Source organism: Chlamydotis macqueenii, chromosome 8 (assembly GCF_036417535.1).
Source record: "Chlamydotis macqueenii isolate bChlMac1 chromosome 8, bChlMac1.mat, whole genome shotgun sequence".
Lineage (NCBI taxonomy): Eukaryota > Metazoa > Chordata > Aves > Otidiformes > Otididae > Chlamydotis > Chlamydotis macqueenii.
This window is the reverse complement of record NC_141563.1, coordinates 34,230,695-34,252,492: the sequence shown is the minus strand read 5'-3', so window position 1 is coordinate 34,252,492 and position 21,798 is coordinate 34,230,695. Positions and strand designations below refer to the sequence as shown.

The following is a 21,798-nucleotide window of genomic DNA, read 5'->3' as shown; positions in this document are numbered from 1 at the left end:
TTCCCTTTCACATGTGGAAATGCAGAGGGGAAACTGAAGGTGGCTCAAGACACCCACCAGAAGGTATTAACAAGAGCCAAAAACCTAGACAATGCTGATCAGAGATTTCCCTTTGACAATGAAGCTCAGAAACACACTTCTACCAGGCCATGCCAGTCCTGTTGCTTTTGCACACCAGGCTCTTTGATATTCCAGTGGCAGGTAGCAGGGGAAAAAAATTCAAAGTGAGTCATTACAAAAGCCCAAGACACAAACCAGGAACACACAGGAGAGCTATTCTGATCCCCTCCTGTAAATCTACTAGTTCTTAGGAAACAGATCAACCTTTAAGAGACTCAAAAGAATGCTTGAAGGTAGAGCGGTTACAGAAGGCAGACTTACTAAGGAAGCACAAGAATCAAAATGGGTAAGAGGCCTTATTTGGGACGAGGACAATTTTTTCAAAAGAATCAGTACTTCAGAATGATAACTTAGCTGTAGGACTGTTAGAAACACAAGACAGGGCAACAAAAGTGGCTAAGAATACACATTAGAACTTCCCAGCATACTACCAGTTTATTTAGTCTCTCCTGACATTATAAATTTATTTCTGCCCTAATTCTTACAGCTGGGAACAGCTGTACCTACAAGAACCCTGTTCCCCCTCTTTTCCTCTTTCATCCTCCTATCCCAGGCACTCTTCCCAGGACAAAAAAAAATTAAAAAGCTTTTTTTTTTCTTTTAACCATACGCCAGTACATACGCCTGAAGGAAAGGGGTCCATTAACATTTAAATACACTTTAAAATTTCAGGTTTTTTACTATATTTAAGTACATTTAGAAAAAAGGTAATTTCAAGAAATTAAGCAAATGGTCTTCCAGGGAATGCATGAGGATGAAAAACAAGGAGACCCCCTTCAGAGTAACGTGCCTGTTCGTTACTTTCTAAGAACCTCAGAGATGAGAGCGCCCCCTCTTCTCCTTCCCTGACATTTATTTCTAAACGTTCTCCAGAAAAGAGACACTGATGCTAAGTTTATTAAACTAACTAACAAGTCCCAGTTACTTCAGTAGCAAAAGAATCCGCAAGATCACCAGTTCCTAACCGGTGCAGAGCACGTCTCTAGCGAGGAAGACGGCCATTACGTGGAGGTCAGCAGCAGAGCACAAATAAACTCCACCGGGTTATTGGGGTGGGCTCCAGGCCAGCCCACGAGCTTTACGAGAACGCAGGAGCAACTGCCATGCGAAGGAGACAGTGCTGCAAAGGTGTGAGAAAGCAGAGCTGCAAGAGGAGGAAGGAGGCAGCGGTGAAAGCAAGCAGTGAGAGGACACTGGTGCCAGCAATACCTGTGCCAGAGATACCAGACTGGAAACTACCAACTTGAGTAAGGGCAAGAAATACATTTAAGGAAATCTCGCAGGGATCTGGAGGATTAAGGAAGGATTTAAGTGATGTACATGTCCCATCTGCCAACGTCACGTCACCTGAGCCATTTAAAGCCCAGGGAAAATGGTGACTCCTGCACCAGGCATTGGGGGGAGGTGAGGTGCCTACCCCAGCCCTGCAAAATCCCCAGTGCCTCCCCAGGCGCTGCGCACCCCCCGAGCTGCCCGGCGCCTGTCAGCGCTAAGGGCCCGTGAAAAAGGGCAGACCCGTTCTCATTAAATTCAGGCATTATATATGGGCTGCGCTGTTGAGAAACATCAGTAAAAGCAAACTTCGGGAAGACAGGCAGGCAGACGAGAATGTAAATCCTATAATGCCCCACCAGCTACGCAAAAAAAAAAAAAAAAACAAAAAACAGGCTCTGAAACCAATTCGGAGCCATTTAATCGCACAGCCAACGCACGCCCTGGGCGAGCGGCCTGGGGGTGCAGCCACGGGAGTTCCCTGGGGAAGGAGCCGGAGAGGGCTGTTACACACGGGATCATTTTTTTTTTTTTAATTAAAAAAAAACCACCACCGCAAACGCGAGACGCTTCCTCAACCGGCAGCACCTCGGGAACCGGGAAGGAACTGCCTGAATATCACCGCGTTCCGCTTTCAGGGACTGGGGGTGGAAGCTGAGCTGGGCGCCCGCCGTGGCCTAGCAGGGCCGGGCCGCCACGGTCCAGGGCCCCCGGCCTGGCTGAGAGGGGAGCCCGCCCGGCCGCGGCTACTCGCCACCGGGGCTTGGCGAGCGTCAGTCACTTACTTGTCCAAACTGAAACACTATATTAGCTGCGCAGGGAGCGGGTTACAGAAACCGCGCTTTTCCTGACAGGGCAATTTCCTGCACGCCGGCCGCTGCCGGGAAGCCCCGCCGCGCTCCCCGCACCCCGGCCCGCGCTTGCGCCGCCTGTCCCCGGCCGGGGCGGGGAAGGGGGAGGCGGGAGCGGCCCGGCCTCCCCCGCTCGCCTTTGAAGGCGGAGGGCGACCGGTGCCGGCATCTGGTTTGCATTTGGGGGCCCGCCTGTGGAGCTCGGCCCGAGCGGGGCTGAAGCGATCTGCTGTGTGTTAGGCAGAGCTGTCAGGCTGCACTGCCCTGGAAGCACTGTGCCCTGTCAGGAATTCGGCTGATAGACGAGTATTTTTTTGCCTGGGAAAGGGAATCGTATTTCTCCTTTATTTAATAAAACAGAAACAAGGAGGTGCTTTGGCTCTTTTTTGGTAAAGGGGTTGCTGCTAAAGCATATTTCTCAGCCTGCTGCCCTACAAGACTGCAGGAATACTGGGGGTTGTGGAAGCATTTGGCTTTTAAGCGGTGCAAGAAGCCACGCCGAGAGGCAGGGGAAGAATAAATAGAAGGAAATAAGCAGAAGGGTATTTCTGACTAAGGACAGTCTGAAACATCCCCCACTTTGACCCATAAATACGTAATCGCTTCTTAAATAAATAAAACAGGACTGCAAGCCACAAGTTAGATTTTCTGCATGGGGTTACTCCATTTGAGCATTTTACCTGAAAAGCTGGAAAATTCCTGATGGGAGGAATAAACCCAGACTTTAAGGTTCACTTAAAATGGAGGAGAAGGCCATCGGATCCGCTCACATGTATCTCTTGGGAACAGAGAGCGGGGCCGGCGGCGGCTGCGCGCTCCAGCCGTGGGCAGGACCAGGCCCCACCAGGTCCCTCTGTGACCCACGTAGATGGAAACAGAAACCCCCAGCAGATGGAAACCCTCACGCTCCCACCACGTCCAAATGCTTCTCAAGAGGCCCCAGGGAGCCACCGGGGATTTTTCCCGTTTTCCCCCTAATATTCTGCAGCAGGAAATATTGCAGCAAAAAGCTCTCTTGCAACATTTCCAGAGTTTTCCCACTTGGGCCCAGGCAGAAATACTGTAGGAACAACCTTGCTCAGGGAAAGATGAGTGTTGTCTCGTGGTTAGAGCACAGGGTTCGTGGTCAGGAGCTGTGGGTTCTCATTCCAGCTTTGCCACTGAATCATTTTGAGAGCTTCGCTAGTCACTTTGTATTAGAATCAGTTAGTAATTTTCCGTTGGAATGATTTTCTGATGGAAAACACCACTTCTACAGAGCTGTAATCTTCTGGGTGAAAATCGACTTTCCTTTGGGAATACTTGCATTTAGGTGGAGTAGGAAAGAACATTAGACCCAAACTTAGGTATTTGGAGTTTTCTTGTGTTAGTCCAAGTATTTTGCTCTGATAGATTTTTTTTTTTTTTTTTTTTACATACCACCCTCCTGACTGTAATTCCAAGTCAGCTCATTGCACGGTGGGAGTGTGTGCTCTCACGCTCTGCTTTCCTCCCCGGGAGGTCTGCACCTCCTGTAGTGGGATGCAGATTTCTCTCTTCTGAGACGCGTACATCCCGATCTGAGTCAGACCAGCCCAGGCATGCCGGCACCTGGCCCATGGGAACAACTCGTAGCGTAAGGCGACCACTCTGACCAAGGAAGTGTGCCGTGGAGAGAAAGTATAAAGTTCAGAGACACAAACAAGCTGTTTCACATTAGTTCAGTGACCTAAAACAAAGCACTGTGACTGTGGATATACCAAAATGGTTTGTTCAACTGAAAGCAGTAAAATGAAGCCCAGAGAAATGGACCTGAGTGTGCTTCTACTGTCTCTGACAATCAAATCCTATAAACCCTTCCATGCACATGCTGAGCTCCCGTTTATAGTTCTTGCTCTTCACCCTCCCAGCCATCTTCCTTTTCGCTTATTCCTCTGTTGATTAATAACAAATTTCATTATTTCTGTCCTGCATACATTCATAGATTGCTGACACTTTCTTTTAATATAAATAATACTTGTTCTCCTCCCACAGTGTATTGTAGACAGCATTTAAATCCCTTCCTAACTTTTGTTTTGCTAAGTTAAACATTAACTATTTACAATAGCAGCAAGTTTTGGATTATCTAATAAGCTTTCTCTGCACTTGTTTCAGGCAGAATTAATCTTTTCTGAACATGAGTGATCACAGCCCAACATAACGCATAATGCTAGTGACTTGTACAGTGGCAGTAATAATTCCCTCTGCACCCTTTTAGTTATAGACGGAAATCAATTTTGCCTTTTTTCCACGTATATCACATTACTACCTCAATTTATCCATGTCTTTTTGCTCCAATAAACAGCAAAGAAAACCCAGAAAAAAAAGTTATCTGTCTGTAAGTACAGACAAATGTATTAACTTTTTCTTAATACATTTTTCTGTTTCATTGCACTTCTCTAGCGCTCACGTGGCTTCTTTCCAAGGGGATGACAAATGAAGATACTTTCAAGAACAGTTACAAGATCCACAGCCTCCAAAATCAAAGTCCTGAAAATGCTCTTTTTTTTTTAAATGAAAGATTCAAAGTTTAGATTATCACATATTCCCAAGACCACATGAGGCTTAATTCATTACTCCTTTGAAATATTCTGAAAGCTGAGGGTTAAGAGGTGTTATATTAGTGCAGAATAATGATGATTAATTTGTGTTTCATATCAAATGCAGGAAGGGTAGCTATGTCTGCAGTGAATCCTTTATAATTTCAAAATATTTCTATAAACTTGAATATATATTGTAGACGTACGTAGCTTAAATGGAACACAAGACCACTTTTTTTTCTGTTTAGAGTATGGCTGTTGTAGTTTTCCTTCATATATTACTGCTTCAAACAACCTTCCCCTTTTTCCCTGATTCTATACAGATTCCCTTAAAATAGATCCTGTTGCCTTTTTCATTACAGAGTAACAAATGAAAATTCCATTTTAAAGGTGCTTTCTGCGAGACAGGAACATTCTTTTTTTCATTATTAACGAAAGCCCGTATTTCAAGCTGTAGGGATACAGCTTTAGGTAGCGTAAATCAGCACTGCTCCGAGATGGCCTGCAGTCCTCTCAACCAGCACTGCAGAACAATTTAGTGGTTTTAGATGACAGTTGGCATCTTTGAAATATTCTCTTTTGCAGAACTAGACTAGATGTGACACTTGCTGGAGAAGAAATCTGGCATAAATCTGTCTGAAAAGACTCACTTAATCATATTACTTCACTAGCAGTGGTAACCTTTGGAGGCCAAAGTCCAGACAGGTTGAGAAATGGACCATGAGTACATAAAGGTGACAATTCCATTAACTGCAATCAAAGAGAGAGGTGAATGGTGAGATAAAGACAAATGACTTATTCTATAAAGAAAAGAAAATATGTGTGTGAAGGGGAAAGAGACAGAATGAACATTTTCCAGCCTTGTCGAGGAAATAAAGATCCAGTCCCGTTTCACTGAGATCAACATGAAAATGTCTCTCGGCGTCCCTGGACGCAAGCTGTGGCCCAGCAACCCCAGCGTGCTGTTGAATTTTAGTGCGAACTGTCATCTCAGGAGTGCACATGAACATAAGTGAGGTGGCCCAGTAAAAAATCACCTGCAGAATGTCTTGCTGAATTGCCTGCCATAGCAGTGCTGGAAATACTGGGCCCAGCTTCGCAGTCAGTAGAGCATTTTGCAAAAATAAGTAAGTGGAAAAATTGTTGGCATTTCTGAATCCAGTGATTCAGGATTCTCAAATCTACCAGACAAGATCTGTCAGTCCAGTAGAGGTGCAACTTCAACCCCAAAGGCTGAACAGAAACAACTTTGGGACTTTCTTTTGGGGCCCAGATCATAAAGCATGGGTAGATATTGGTAACTGAAATTACCACCACAGGGCAAAAAAAAAAGAGTTCTTAACGCAGGTTCAGTGCCAGGCTTCAGCACAGATAAATATCTATTATCTCTCAACCTTTTCTAAATTTAAGATAAAGAGGAAATTAATAATATAAAATCTATCTAGTATGTACAATCCCCTCCTCTTTTGCAATTTTCCCATTTATGTGTGGCATTTTCAAGAATTTCGATGCAGAAAACCTCATCTAAAACCAATCCATGTACCAAACCTAAACAAGCAGATATGCAAATTGTTTTACTTACAGGAGCAGAAATGGATCTTTGCACATTCAAAAATTCTGCTTACTTAGATATGGATTAGTAACAACTGAAGGGAAGAAAAGATTTTTAAAGGGTCACAAAACACGTGCTTTCTTAGGGAGTTCATACAAGCACTCGAGGGAGGTTTTCAGTCTCATTTTTGAGAAGCAATATAACAGTGGTAGGGGAGATTGAAGCTGGGGAATACTCTGGATGAAATGTGTACTGAGTCATTAGACTAGGACTATTCATCCAAACAGGGAAGTAGGGAAGTAAAAAACAACTGAATACCATGCAACAACAAGAAGGGATTTTTGAGTCTACGGTAGAAAAAAAAAGGAAATTTCCTTTGGGGGACTTCTGTTTTTAACAGAGATATTAAGTTACCGTTAGATAACCGTTAGATACTAGAGTAGCCAAAAAGGGAAATCCCTGTTTTACACAGCTCTAAATACACCTTAGAAAAATAATTCAGATTTTATCAATTTGTGACCCATTTCCTCATGTTTTGGGTAGCTCACCTCTTAATACAAAAGTCAGAAGCTGATACAAACAAGCATACAATATTTCAGGCTCCACCAGAATTCCAGTGTCTTGCCCAGGGCCTGTTGCTGCCTGCCGTCTTGGCTGGATACCAGTATCCTTTATTCTCAGGGGAGCCAGCCTTCCAAAAAACCACTTGGCACTTGAGTCAGGGCTGCTCTGTTTTCCTAACGTTCGCGGCAGGCAGGATGTTTTCTGACTCCGGTACCCAACAGTTGAGCATTCCAGACAGCCCGGGGATTTTTCTTTCAAAACTGCTCTGCCGATGCCATAAGAATCAGTGAAGTTCTGTGACACCCTTGTGACCATGGTGGGAAAATAGTATGATTTTTGTTGCCATACAGCAATACACAAAGAGGAAATGCACATGACTGTTGTTACCTTTATAAACTCTCCTTCTGTGGTGTAAATGCTGAAAACATTCTGTCTTAAAGTCATGTTTTCATCAACTGGTTCCCCTCTGGGAAAACTGCCAGGTCTCCACAGATTAGGTGAAGGAGAAGAACCCCCTTTCCAAATGCTCGGCCAGAAAACTAGTTCACTGCTGCAGTGTAGCAGAGGGAGTGCTCAATAGTCTTTGCACACGTTGTTGTTCCCATCCGTGTTGCCAGCATTGGAAATGTTCTCTTTGCTCCCCAGAAGAGATTCGGTCTGAGAACACGCAGTGCAGATACCACTGCAACTTTTGCATTTCCCTTTACACTCCTTAAATATGAGAAATATGACTTTATCATTAACATTTATATTCAAGTAATTCCCGAGATCACTGATGTCAGGGCCAAGCAGACATGTGCAGCCTTTGCCTAGTAGAACAGAAGCTACCTAGGTGAGGTACAACTCAGGTGAGGTTACAACTCACAGGTAGGACTGGACTCCTCACTGACCAGCAGCAGACATGCTGCCCTGCTCTGTCCGGGAGGCAGATTAGCCAGAGAGATCTTCCGTCGTAGCTCTGTGGCAAAATCCAGATGTACAAAATCATGAAATCACAATCTGTTGAGCTGGAAATGGATTTCACAAGCCAAGCTGTGAAAATCTGTCGAGCTCCTTAAATTTCACAATACCTTGCATCTCATGAAAAATAACTAACAGAGGTTAAATATTTTTCTGCAACATCCTTTCAAGACTTTTTCCACAGAATATGACCAGCTTACATGAAGCAGTTTGTTACAGTGGTGATATATCATAGAATGATGCCAAAATCTAGTCAGGGTGGAGAAGGGTGGAAGAAGGCTCAACCACACTTCAAGCAGCGTGTCCTCTTGCCATGAGGCACCTCTTCTGTGAGGACAGGCTGAGAGAGTTGGGGCTATTCAGCCTGGAGAGAGGAGGCTCCGGGGAGACCTTATAGTGGTCTTCCAGTACCTCAAGGGGGCTGCAGGAAAGATGGGGAGAGGCTGTTCAGTAGGGCCTGTTGCAATAGGACAAGGAGTAATGGTTTTAAAATAGAGGGAGGTAGATTTAGATTGGAAATTAGGAAAAAATTTTTTACAATGATGGTTGTAGAACACTGGCCCAGGTTGCCCAGAGAGGTGGTGGATGCCCCATCCCTGGAAACATTCCAGGCCAGGCTGGATGAGGCTCTGAGCAACCTGATCTAGTTGGGGATGTCCCTGCTCCTGGCAGGGGGGTTGGACTATATGACCTTTGAAGGTCCCTTCCAACTCTAACTATTCTATGATTCTATGATTCTATGACTGGGACTTTCTACCGAAGGCAGATCCTATTTTGCCCTTTGAATTCAGAATCTAGTGAACATAGTCATGGGAGACAAAGTACTATCAGCATTTACTAATTTGCAAAAAAAAAAAAAAAATTAAAATTGTCTCTTCTCCAAGGGTAAGATTGTTAACTAGAATCTGGATGTCCCAGATTATGAACAGCATGCAAGCTTTCTCCTATACTCATTGCAAAATGTACAAATGATGTTGTAAAGCCAGCAATGCAATCTTTTGAAATGTTAAATTCAACAGAGGCTCATTCAAGTACATAAAAATAGGTCTGTAGGATTGTTTAGCCACCTGCAAATCATACAGAAATAAACCGAGCAGCACTAGAAACACGAATAAAATCACCATATATGTAGCTAGTTCCTATAGCAGTTGGATTTTCATACTCTGTACACAACCCAACACAAATTGTCTGCTTATAATTAAAACATGATACTGTTTCCAAAAGTCTTGCCTCTAGGGAGAGAATTTTATACCACAGGGCAGATTCTGCCCCGGTATAGTATTCCTGATTTTCACGGACTTACACCATTAAAGAATTTGGCCCGTCATCTTACCCACACTGATGCAATTCAACTTCTAAGGGACAGTTATGGGGTTTCCTCCTGACTCAGGCCAAGTTTCTGGAACAAGGAAAGTCTGTAAAAGAAACCGTTGGAGAGATATTTTAGTCTGGCATTTAGGAATATTCACATACAAGAAAATGTCACAGGATTTAGTTTGTACGTCTTTCATGTTAGAATGTCTTGCTTTTTTTTCCTTTCTTTACAGATACGTTGGCAGTAGGTGGTCACAGCAAAAGAGGGTAAAACCCAAAGAAATGTAATGAAGCAATCAGAGACGGCTGTGAGTAGAAAGACATTTGTGGATCCAATTAATTCTGCTTCATCTTTGTTATATAAATCTATTTTCCAAACTTAATGTATTGCCTGTGCTTGTAATATATGATTAACAGAATGTCTGCACCACTCAGGACTCTGGAGAAAAATGTAAGATTAATAATTCTCCAACATTTTAGGTAACTTTAAATATTTTGGGTTTGATTGATCTCACATAGTGCTTTGGATTTATGCTTTGCACGACAGATGTAAATCAGAATGTACTCACTGATGCTCTCACTGATGTTAAAAACTTCTGACTTGTGTGCAGAATCAGAGAAAAAGAGCTATAACACTTCCCTCCTCCTGGAAATAACTTGGTCTTTCCTAAAATCATGCAGCTTCATAGGTCATGGCCCAGAAAACAGGAGTTTCCCCAGCTCTTCCTGCCAGTGCTGCGCGTACCGGGCACTGTGAAGTGGGGGTTGCGAACAGTGGAAACGTGATGCTGTCAGAGGTCTGGGGGAGATTATTCCGTTCCCTCTGCAGTTGTTTGTGCTGCCTGAACAGCATGAAGCAGATGCCTAGGTTCTTACTTAAGGCTTCCTGGGAAAATCAACACTGTTTCCAAACCATATCAGAACCAAAACTACGGAAAAATTAATCAAGCTTGGGTCAAGAGGGAAGAAGGATGCAATAGCTTTTGACAGCAGTGAACTGATAAATGATGTACCCAATGTTGAGCTCTTTTATGAGTGAGAATATTCAGTGCATCACATCAGAACCTCCTTTAGACTACTGAAACAATATTAGAAAGAACCTGGGAAAAGATGGTAAACATAACAGAACCATCAAAGGTATAATTTAAATTACTACTTGCATGCTTACACTAATCTGACAATCATAAAGCCTTACTACGAATCAAATGGACCAAATGCTAGCAGTAAATTAAAACTTATATAGACATACGTGTGCAAAAGTTAAAAAAACTTTTGGCACAGCTGCAGTTCAGAGTTTCTTCCAGTGTTAAGCACAAGCAGCAGAATGAAACTGCTTTTAAGCATTCTTTAAAATCACATTCTAGTTGCTAACTTTTGGATTTAGAGCTTTAGAAAGTCACCTGGCTATGGGAGGAAAAATATCTGTTAGAGTTTATTTTAACATGCTAGTGAAGGGAAAAAAATCCCAGATAGAGCTGTGGATGTGACTGTTTATCATCCTTTAAGAAAAGATATGTTCTGAGTCAGCCCAGTGGTACTTGTGTCGCTGAGTTTCTAATGCTGTTGAAAACTGACACCAATACCATGATCTGAATAACAACATTTTGACCCAAGAGTAATGTCCCCCTTTAAAAGAAAGACCTCTAGAATTAAGGCTTCAGCTGCTCCATCTTGAGCTAGAGAACTATTTTTCCAAGCTGCTGCCTGTATTGGGCTTCAAACCAAAACTGAATGAACACAAAGGTTGAAGGTAATCCATATTTTAGTCACGGCCCGTAAGTGTTATCTTCATTTGTAACCTGTTGCCATACTTATTCCCTGTAACTTTGCACAGAGGCTATGACCATGGAGGCTTACTGACTGCAACTCCTCCCAGCTTCCAGCAATACATCCCAGCCATTTGCAGCTTGTTTAACATGCAAAACCCCACACTGGTTCTCTGGGCTGAGTAACGATGCTCTTGTGACACCCACTCAATGTCCTTAATATTGGGTAACAGGAAACCAAGGGATGAAAGAAGCTATTACTTTGGGTTTCTAAGGTCCTGAATCTGTGAGCTCTGGTTCTACGGAGGTATCTGCTCTTTGACAACGCTTCCCGTATTGTCTTTCAGCCAGGAAGATGGATGTACCTTAGTTAAAGTGAGTCATGCACTGAACCTAGGCCAAACTTTGACGCAAATCTGGGCCAGTTTACCGCCTCAGGAGGAAACCTGGTTTTCACATGAATTAGATGTGAAAATAAGCAGAGCCTGACTGACATCTTCTCTGAATTCCAACTGTAAGGGTAAAACCCAACGGGCATGAGCCTCAGGCACAACAAAAATAAAGGGGGGAAAAATGAAGCTTCCTGTCTCCCCTCCAAGAGCCAGAGACACACACTGTTACTCAGAACTTAGGGTAAATTGTTAATTATTTATATGCTAATTAAGTAATGTTTATAGAATGTCTTACATATGTAAATTGCTGTAAATATGCTTACATTTTTTCCTGCAGTGTCCAATTAACCGGACTTTCATTTTAGAGCAAAACAATTCCATACCAACTTGTTACACCAGTTCTTTAGGCAGGCAGCTTTTTAGCTAATGGTCCCGGCTCAAACCGCTCTATTGTATTTCTCTACGGACATTTCTGTGCTGGTTTGCAGTTGTTTTAATTCCATCACAGATCACATTCTGTTTAATGATAATTTGATTTTGCATTGCAGGACCCAGATGTACATTAGGAGGTCACAACCTTTCCATTTATCTCTTAAAGTAACTATTTTTTCCCCAAGTTCCATCAGGTTAAAACAGTTAGCAATTTTTCTCCTTGAAGTGTCCCTTCAGCTTGGCCAAGATATATAATAGATCAGTGTAGCTACAAATGCATTACAACATTAGTCATCAATTAGTTTTAAACCATCGCTGTAATATATCATTTATCTAGCTTGCTGTAGCACTATTGTGAACATTTAATTTTTTAAAGGCATCTTGATTTTTTAACCTGACGGCTGCATCCCCCTTTTGTCTCCTATACAGATATCTCCTTAAGGAACAATAAAAATTAGATTTGTTTGACCTGCACTCAGGGTTCGTTTAAGCGAGATGGATTTTAATTGCTCTGCCTAGTCTACCAGACAGCTTTTATGTAATATTCCAGACATTTACGCACTGTCTTTTCCCTCGCTGTAAGCAGGTGTGTGTGCCCACAAATGCCTGTAAAGCGGCTCTTACAATTCATTTCACATCTCTGACAATCCTCTGGGAAATTGCTTACTCTGAGATATCATTGGCATCAAATTAAGGGCTCCAGTCATTGCCACTTCTTTCCTCCTAATACCATTTTATTTTGTCTTTAAGATTCAACTTTTAGTGCGGCTAATTCTAAAAGGACGTTGCTGAGGACTGTATTCCTTGTGCTTGCGTTGTCATCATACAACGCAGATGAGTCACCTCTGCATCTCCCGACAGTGAGAACGCGTACAGAGCCTTACCTGTCTCTCCCCGAATCCACATTGTCCTTCTACCCTTTCCAACACATTTGTCCTTAATTTCTGATTTGAAAAGGTTTTGATATAAGACAAATAAGACTGAGAGAAGCACGTCTATGCCACAGATGTTCAGTATCTTGACGGATCTCTAACTTCAATTAGCAAGTCACGCGAGCAAGTTATCACAGCGTTGACTCGGAGCCCAAAACACCCTGACTTCTCAGCCAGCTTGGAGTAGAGGCAAAATGAGCTCACATTTGCCCACGATGAACCTTATTTGCTCCAGCTGCTACAGCAGGGAGAGGAGAACCTCATGTGGAGAGCTCTCCCTGCTGACTCTCCTCTTCCACGGGTGATACAATCTGAAGATGAGCTCCTCTGTTTCTCCTGTTCTTCCCATTCCTAAAAAGGAAGATTCGACTGTCCTGTAATTTACCAAATCAGCACAAAAAAATGGGCCTCCTAAGCAGTTATTTGTGCCTACAGCTGGTTCTGGTCTACTCTCTGTTGGACACACATATGTACTTAATTCCCATTTGTGCTGGATGCCTATTAAAAGAACAAATCTGCAAGTGAGGAGGGTCTCTTCTACCATGTTAATGGAAGTGAAATATGTAAACCTCCTGCAGGCTGAGGGCGAATGTGTGCTTAAAATGCCTGGGAGAACAGCTGTGAAAAAGAATAAGCAGTTTGTATTCTGCTGCAGAGTATCACTGCTCCAACATGCTAAGCTGACCCTCATGTAGAATGTTGTGCTTGCTCCGTTGTACTGCCTACTGCTCCCATGTGTGGGTAATTCAAAATGCACAGCGTTTCAGACAGCATAGAAAAAGGGACAAACCTGGCTTCTTCCACCACAGTATAACCAGCATGGTTCACAGCAGCAAGAGACCACTGGATGGGAAAGAACAGTTCCAGTTAGGGGCCCTGTGCAGTGAGTGGAGGTGGAGATCACGGTAAGCCATGGAGAGAGCTGTGGAGGAGCAGGGGGAACTGCTTGTCTTTCCCAGTTTGGGAAGCCATAAGAAGGACTGGAATAATCTTCCTCGGTGCCACTGTTTTTTTTCCCTTTTATCTGCCACTGGTGAATCCCAGTCACTTGGGACATATCCTGGAGTAAGACTGGTATATGAAGATAGGTGAATTACAAATCTTTAAAATAATATTAAGGGTTCTGTAGGAGACTGTGGAATTAAGTCCTATTTCCTTTCCTTAAAACCGAGCAGAACTGCACGCTTGACCAAAACCATCTTCAAAGTGCAAAGTACAACTGCATAGCTCAAGGCATCCATCTCCCACCTGCCCTGTCTGAGCCAGCACCCGAGCCCCATGACAAACTGCACATCTGGTTTTCCTCTGGACACGAGAGAGAAGCAGCAGAACATGTTAGATGTTAATTATGGCATCAGTGGAAGAAATTCAGGTACCACACTGAGAGAAGCCTTAAAAGACTTTTACCTGATACAGAAACTATGAATACAGCAGCGACATCAGGAAAGAGATGGGAGGTCCAATGCACTTACTTTGCATATGGACATAATTCTTCATTTCTTATTCTGGGCTTTTTTTTTCTAGGACTTGTATATCCATCAATAACACACACCAATATTTTTTACTTCCCTGACAGAAACAGTGAAAATCAGAACCCATTTATTTAGTACCAAACAAAATCAGAAATAAGAGTGGCCTTCAACACTAGAATACACATTTCTAAACCTTGGAGGACCAGATGCCGCAGAGCTGGAACACTCAACAGCTGTAATTTGGACTAAGGAGTCACATTTGTTCAAGAAAAGTCACATTACTTACATTAATTGGATGTGTCCAGCTCATCGTGAGTCCACTTAAGCCTTGGCAAACCTCTAGCTCCAAGGCATAACAGAAGTATTAATACAGATATTCCTTTACATTATCCCATTTACATAACGACTCCCACCTTTGCAACCTAATACTTATTCTTTGGAACACAGAGAACTATTGACTCATATCTGGACTGGGATGCCAAAAACTCCTAAATTTAGAGATGTTTGGAACAAGAGAGTTTGCTTCAGGCCCATCTACAACAGCAAATTAAACACAAGTCATCGTCTGTGCAAGCAACATTTGCAGCATGTCCAGAGCCTGGCGTGACCTGACGTTCTTTCTCCCAGTAGGATTTACAGAATTTGCATATTGAAAAGTACTGAGGTAAGCTGTGGTCTGAGGGCCAAGTGCATAAATTAGACCTGTCCCCTCCCTTCAGTGAATTACGTATTTACACGCTGTAGGCTGGCTAACTGTGCTTTTGGCAACTTGAAGAAATTTGTGTGAGTGCCTGTTAACAGAAGGGGAGTTTGTGTCATACTCATGCATTTTCATTTTCTCTTCTAAGACTTTGGTGCAAGGAATATGTTGTACATCATTTTTTCCCTCCATTCACATCAGATACTAGATTAAACAGACAGGAAAAAAAATGTAATATTAAGTGTTGGCACATATTGCACTTTCTCAGCAGAAATCGTGTCACTTGTACATCGGCTTGGTTTAAATTACGTGGGTCAATTTAAGGTCAGCAAGAAGTGCCGGCTTAGCATCCTCGGAGACGGAGGTCCTCTCCTCATTCACAGAACAAGTCCAGATCAAGAAATGTCATTAAAGCTTCATGCACACTGCTTCTCCCTTAGAAGACAGTTATATTTCCTCAGGCCAGCCAAGCGCTCACCTGTTCCTTGAGCCCTCTGCTTATATGGCAAAACAAAACGTTGGCACGATGATAAGGGGACTGACACTATCAAACTGCTTCTTTAAACGCTGTCAAGATTTTTATGAGCCTCATATTTGCAGTAGGCCGTGTACCTGTGAAATAACTGAATCACTGTCTTCCATGTGTCAAAACGATGCCATTTCTGGGCTGTTCCATCTTCCTCCCACAGATCTACCACATTTTATGGAGAATGCATGGCCTAAAAACCCAAATACATGTTGCAGCTCTGACTGGCTCTCGGTGGCTCCTAAAAAAGTAATACAGTGAACGCCACTGGGAAAGCCACACAATATCCCAAAGGAATGCAGTTTGTGCTCTAGGCTTCAGCCTTTCAAACAGGATTATCTGTGTGAAGCATTTCTCTATGACCTGAAGAACCAGTAGAATTATTTTTAATTGAAGATGGAAAGCCTCAATTAATCAGATAATAGGAGAAGTAGGGCTTTCTGGAAAATGGAAAACATGGAATGATTTTGAATTAAATAATAAAAACTTAATCTTGTGCATACATCCTGAATTTCCAGCAAACTCATCCTCTTGCCAGGCACCTCACTCAATCCAAGCTTTCCTCTTGCAAAATTCCTTAGTATCGCCTCTGCCAGGCTGCCTGATATCTCTGCTCCCGCTCAACTTTTTTCCAGAAGGTCTTTCCACAGATCCACGGCATTCCAGCCCCTCCCAATGTCTCCTGTGCAGAGTGAGGGAGATGAACAGCATGTGTGGGGACAAAGCTGACAGCACCTTAGGGACGAGCCTGCTGCTTTGCTGTTGATGGGAGATCAGTCCCAGAGCACCAGCACCGCTCCCTCCTTGGCTTTGCCCTCCTGTGCCTCATCTACAGAAAGGGATCTGCTGCTTCACAGTTCCCTCCCTCCTCTGCAATTAGGACTACGCTTCATTAATAGCCCCCAAAACACAAACCTGAATGCAATGCCCAGACACATGGCTCTGGAGACTCTTTCCAATGTGCATCACATTTTAAAAGAAATGCTTTCTCTTCTGCCACTCCCTCCTATACCCAATAACAGAACAGCCTGGTAGCAACTACAGCAAATTCTTGGTGAGAAATACAACAGTAGAGAAGTATTCAGTGTACGCAGCAATCTCCTTCACTATGATTTAGCAGAAAGGTAGCTGGCATGGCCTGAATATAAAAAAAAAAAAACACTCTTTTGAGCATACTGCAGAAACCGCTGCTACAAAGTTAGGCAAATTCCAGGACTTCTGTTTCTGTAAATAAACATTTTCCAGGGGAGAACACACAGAGGAGACAGTCATGTGCTCTAGCCTGAACAGGAATCAGGAAACTCAGGCTCGAATCCCAGCTCCGCTCGCGGACAGGTACTTTGGCTCACTCGACTTCCGCTTTCCATCGTAAGACCAAAACCATGATAATAAAAATCACAATGAAAGCAATTGAAAAATATTTGCATAATTATTTAGCATGTGTTTGCATAGGGATTGTTCCTCAACCCACAATCTCAGGACAGATAGGGAAGTGGGAAGCAGGTAGAAGAACAGGAACAAAACCTAATATGTGTAGAAGTAAATTAAATTCTGTAGGAAAAAAAAAAAGCTGAAATGCATATTTAAGTGAGGCTAAATATGGAAAGATTCAGAGCGTGGTGAAAAAAGTCAGGGAGTTCATACCGGGAACATGGGCTATGACACAGAAGGAAGTATGGAAGTAATAGTGGAAGAAGCTGACAAAGAGGTGGGCTGGGCTGGAAATACTGGTAGAGCTGAAGGCAGTATTGTGACAGGTGTACAAACGATGATGACGATGATGAATACGTTTTCAGTTTGAACAATGATGAAGCATGAGTCCTGCTGACGAAGGATGAAACAGCCCAGACAGCGACTGTTAGATTCTGCTGCTGCAGGGCAAGATGCATTGGACTGCATCTAGACCAAGGCAGGACTGCCTTGGAAATAACACAGCCTCTGTGAGTGCTATCCGTGGATCTCAGCCACTTCCAAAGCACCTGCCTGAGGGAATTGCTCCACAGCTCTTTGATATGGCCCATTTACCAGCAGGTTCAACCAGTAGTTCACGGAAATGTGCATTCAAGTCAATAGGACAAACCCGTGTGGGAATAACTGTGAGTCACATCATTGCAGGAGTGGCATCCCTGCCCTGAGCTGAGCCCATCCCGGAGCTGCTCCCTTGGCATCTGATGAGGGTCTGCCACAGATCAAGTTCTCCATCTGAAATATCAAGCCCTGCCTCATCTGGGACAAATTTACTACTTTGATCTTCAGACCCCACTTTATGTGGACATGCCAGATGAGGTTTCTTAAACACTCGGACATCCATGAGACAGAAATATCAAGAGGAATGAATGCAGAGATATGTCACTTCGGGAAATTTAACTTACTATGTCCCCTTTGTGCTTTGGCAACTTTCAGGTGAGGCTAGTGGTAAGATTTGCTGAACTAAATTAGGGAAAGGCTGATGCAAGAACAAAAAAAAAAAAATGGAGCTGAAGAGGAGCTGGAGTTTTCATATTCAATGAAGTAAAAGGATAATCACCTATCAAGAGAAAAATACATGGTAGTTGGCTCTGGCAGTAAAATTCTTAAGAGCATCATGAGCTACAGGTTACAAGAAAAAAGACAAAGACATAAAGAAGAACAGATTAATCCAGCCGTGGGAGAAGAGCAAGAAAAGCAGCTGGTTCAGATATTCATACTGACAAAACTCTGGCTGGCTACCAAATACACCCTTCCCACCCAGCAATAATTCGGGCTTGAAGGAGCATAAACATCCCTTATTATTCTATATCATTAATTGCCAACTCTACTTGGTGTCCAAATGCCAGAACATTAACATCTGAACTCAAATGTGATGCGGTCCTAATCATCTGAAAGTAACTACACCCCTTACCCCACAGTACACTCCTTTGGATTCATGTGGGGAGAAGCATGACTTGCCATGTGGAAAATATCAGTCAAAATAAAGTATTTTTATCTTCTGTTAAGAGTCATTCACCATCTCCCACTTGTGTTTGCCATAAACCCAAGAAAAAGCAAGGTTGTTTATGCACTGTTTCGTCTCAGAGACTGCAAATGGATGTCCATCCAGTTTTACGGCAGTCTGGTGTGGTCTTTCTTGATGCAGCACACACGTTTAGCTGTCTACAAATTCCATAGATGTTTTTAATAAAAATGGGAGTTTGTGCTACCAAAGGAGAACATGAGCCAAAGATGTTCTATTATCCATATCCTATTAAAGGTCAGACAGAGCTCTTACCTCAGTGCGATAATGCGACCAGAAACTTAATTGAAAATATACGAAAAGGTTATTAATAAAGAGATGAAGCCATAGTAAATGTAATATAGCTCACAGAAGGACTTTTGCTGGAAAGAGAAGGTTATATAGATAGATAGATCGGCCTTTAATTAAGGTGTATTGCTGGGTTAAGTGTAAATTTTCCAAGCAAGCATGAAGATAGAAAACTGGTAATTGCTTCCAATTTATATTATAAAAATCAGTCATATTCATTTTACTTCCTATGACAGCCTTACTTAATTCTAAGGTTCATTCACTTAATTGGAAGGGAGAATTCTTTGACTAAAACCATAAGGAATTGAAGAAAGAGACAGACAGATTGCAAGAGTTGAGCGAACAGCACTTTAAATGAAATCATTAAAACTCCTCGTCCAAGATTCTCAATAGATTCATGTTTGCTGTCCTCAAGGGATATTTATTATCAAAGCTGAGTAGGAAAAGATTGGAAATTATATCAGAAAAAAGTCTCTAATGGTCTTCTTGAAAATTGAATCTGAAGAACTCCCTGTTTCTATTACGATCGTAATTTTTCCACGTCTCACAATTAGTGTAGAGTAGAAACTCAAATATTTCTCTCACTGAGATCTCTGGCAACAACGGTCTAACTTGGTCAAGTGAAATCAAAAGGTCCCCATGCATACAAACTAAATTGGCTTCAACCATATTCTCGTCTTTAACCTGTTCACCACAGAGGCTTACAGGAGGGAGTACGCTCAAAGAGAGCGTTGTTGTAATTATTCATACGACTCTCTTTGCATAAATCAGCCTCAGAAAAAAAGCCTGACTAAAGCGATGAGTCCCTGTGGGTTTGGGAGTTATCCCGTTAGGGATAAGGGAAGAATACGTGGTGGCTTAAGTGGCAAATAACAGGCAGTAATTATAAGAGCTAACATTTAAAAGTAATGGTCCTGGAGAATGCAAGTCATTCATAAGACTAAATATCAGAATCATTTGTTGACTACTATTGAATAATAAATCTGCATCTCTTTTGCATGTAAATTACCTTAAAAAAAAAAAGATGAGGTTCTGAAGGGATCTGTTTAGTTTTCCAGTGTTTCACACAGCTTCAGTGATATCTAGCTAACTGCCTGCTCTCCTTCCTTCTCTCACAAAGACCAACACAGGACAGCCGTTCCCACATTTACTGTTCCTGGAGAAGACATAATTCTGTCATTATAATCAACCAGGGTGCACTGATTTTTAATCTCCCAATGCATAAATCAAAGTCCACCATGAATCCATTCCTGGCGTGGGCAAGTGGGTTCTGCTCCAGACAAATGCATCAGCAGCCCTATATCCATCTTTCTGGGATCCGTTTAAGCAACCGCTTGAAAAGGATCCGTAGCAGAAAGAGGACCATAAATGTGGGGAAAGCTGAGACAAAGACAATGATAAGTAGCACAGAGCTTCACCTCTCCCTGTCAGAAGTCAAATGATGTTAAAGAAATTCGTCTACGGATGGTTTTGGTCTATGCCTTTCTGGAGGGAAGTGACAAGGGATATTACTCCATCATTGGATAGAAAGAGAAGGTTAAAAACGTCCTGATGATAATTGTTCAGCAAATATAAAATAATATTGTTGCAAAAGTATTTAATACTTTCAATTTTCAAAGTGATGTGCAAGCTAATTAAACAGCAAGGTTGGAGTAGTTAAAAGCTCAGATGTTAGGTTGCTAAAAGGAACAGAATAATAGATTGAATGTATTATCTTTAAACAGTTCACAACTAAAAGAAAACACCAAAACATCCCTACGTTTACACGAAAGGAATGAGATCTCAATACGTCAAGAACATGAAAACTAGCAACAATAAATTTTTATCTGTCAGCGGGAAGGGAAGATAGAGCTCCAGAAAGTCCAGGGAGGATTAAGGAGAACAGTAGACAATCGACAGTGAAGCAGAGACAAAGCTGGGAACATAACTATAAAGTGCTTGAGGAAATCCCTAAATCCATTGGTATTAAAGCATTTACAATGACTTTTCAATTTTGTGGCCGGCCTCGCTATCAGGAGAGTTCTGTCATTTATGACAGCGGAAGCAGGATCAGGTCTTGCAGTCAGTAAGTTAAAAAAGCTTTAGTGAGGTTTGAAGTTATTTCATGGAACCCACTTGTGGTGATTTGCTTAAGAAAGATACAGCTAGTAGCTACTAGTAGGCCCTCGCCGTGCATACAGAAACAAGTTACAGGAAGGTAAGATACGGTGTGAAACCAAAGCTTTCCGCTGCTCGGTAGGGAGCACATGCTGCAAGGGTTCAGCGATGCCGTACGGCAGCAGCAAGGCTTTCCCAAACCTTTGCTTCTGCCCCCGTGCTACGCCTGCCACCCATTCGTGTGGCAAGACAACTGTTGTGGAACTACATGGAGACGTCGATCACTAAAATAACCAAAGTAGGAAAAAAAAAATCCAAATAAAAATCAAGGGGCTTGTCTGTGTTCTTCACCCCAGATCATCTTTTTTAAAGCGCACCTCCACACACAGTTGGACTGGCACCCAGAGGAGACAGTAACCTGCAGCATGGGGGCAGAACTGAACTTCCAACAGTAGAAGGAACTTCTTAAAGTGGCTTTATTGCTTTGCTTTTGTTTTCGGTAAAGGTAAAATAAGCTGCCTTCAGGAAAAGAGAAGCAAGCTAAATTCATTTTCCAAGAGTAGAAGCAGCTATCACAGACTTGCTGAAATGCTGTGTGTTCACACCCTACCTTACTCTTCTCACTAACTCTGAGAGGGACAGAGCAAGCACATTAATTTGGCATTAAAAATCAGTTCTGATAACCCTCCACATTTGCTAAGAATGAAGCCCTAAAAAGAACTCCTCTGGTATCTGAACTGGAGTAAAATGTGAAAAACCAGCAAAAGCTGAAGTACAACGGAAACTCCCTTTGCTTTCAGTAAGGACAGGGTCCAGATAAAGCCTAAGAAGGAAGGAAAGGCTCTGTGTTATTTCAGGGAAAAAATATCCAGGGTTCTTGTCTAGAGGGACAGACCCAGCCATCCTTAACTGGAAGTACCCCCTGTCCCACTTCTGCCAACAAAATAAGAGTTCTTAAATCACATCTCTGTTGTGCAGTGGTTCTAAAAGAACGCAGCATACGTAGAAAA

At 42.6% G+C, this 21,798-nt stretch overlaps 1 protein-coding gene across 4 annotated transcripts in view; it reads right to left on the bottom strand.

Annotated features, from left to right (window-relative positions):
• Window positions 1-21,798, bottom strand: part of FGGY (FGGY carbohydrate kinase domain containing) — a 302,075-nt gene that overhangs the window by 130,540 nt on the left and 149,737 nt on the right. For 2 of the 4 annotated variants that reach the window (XM_086753837.1, XM_086753835.1), the window contains exon 5: window positions 9,211-9,292. The gene's annotated coding sequence lies outside the window, so the exon portion shown is untranslated. Of the gene's footprint in view, window positions 1-2,177; window positions 2,419-6,901; window positions 7,760-9,210; window positions 9,293-21,798 lie in introns of those variants that run through there. The other 2 variants (XM_086753839.1, XM_086753838.1) reach the window with 2 other exon arrangements.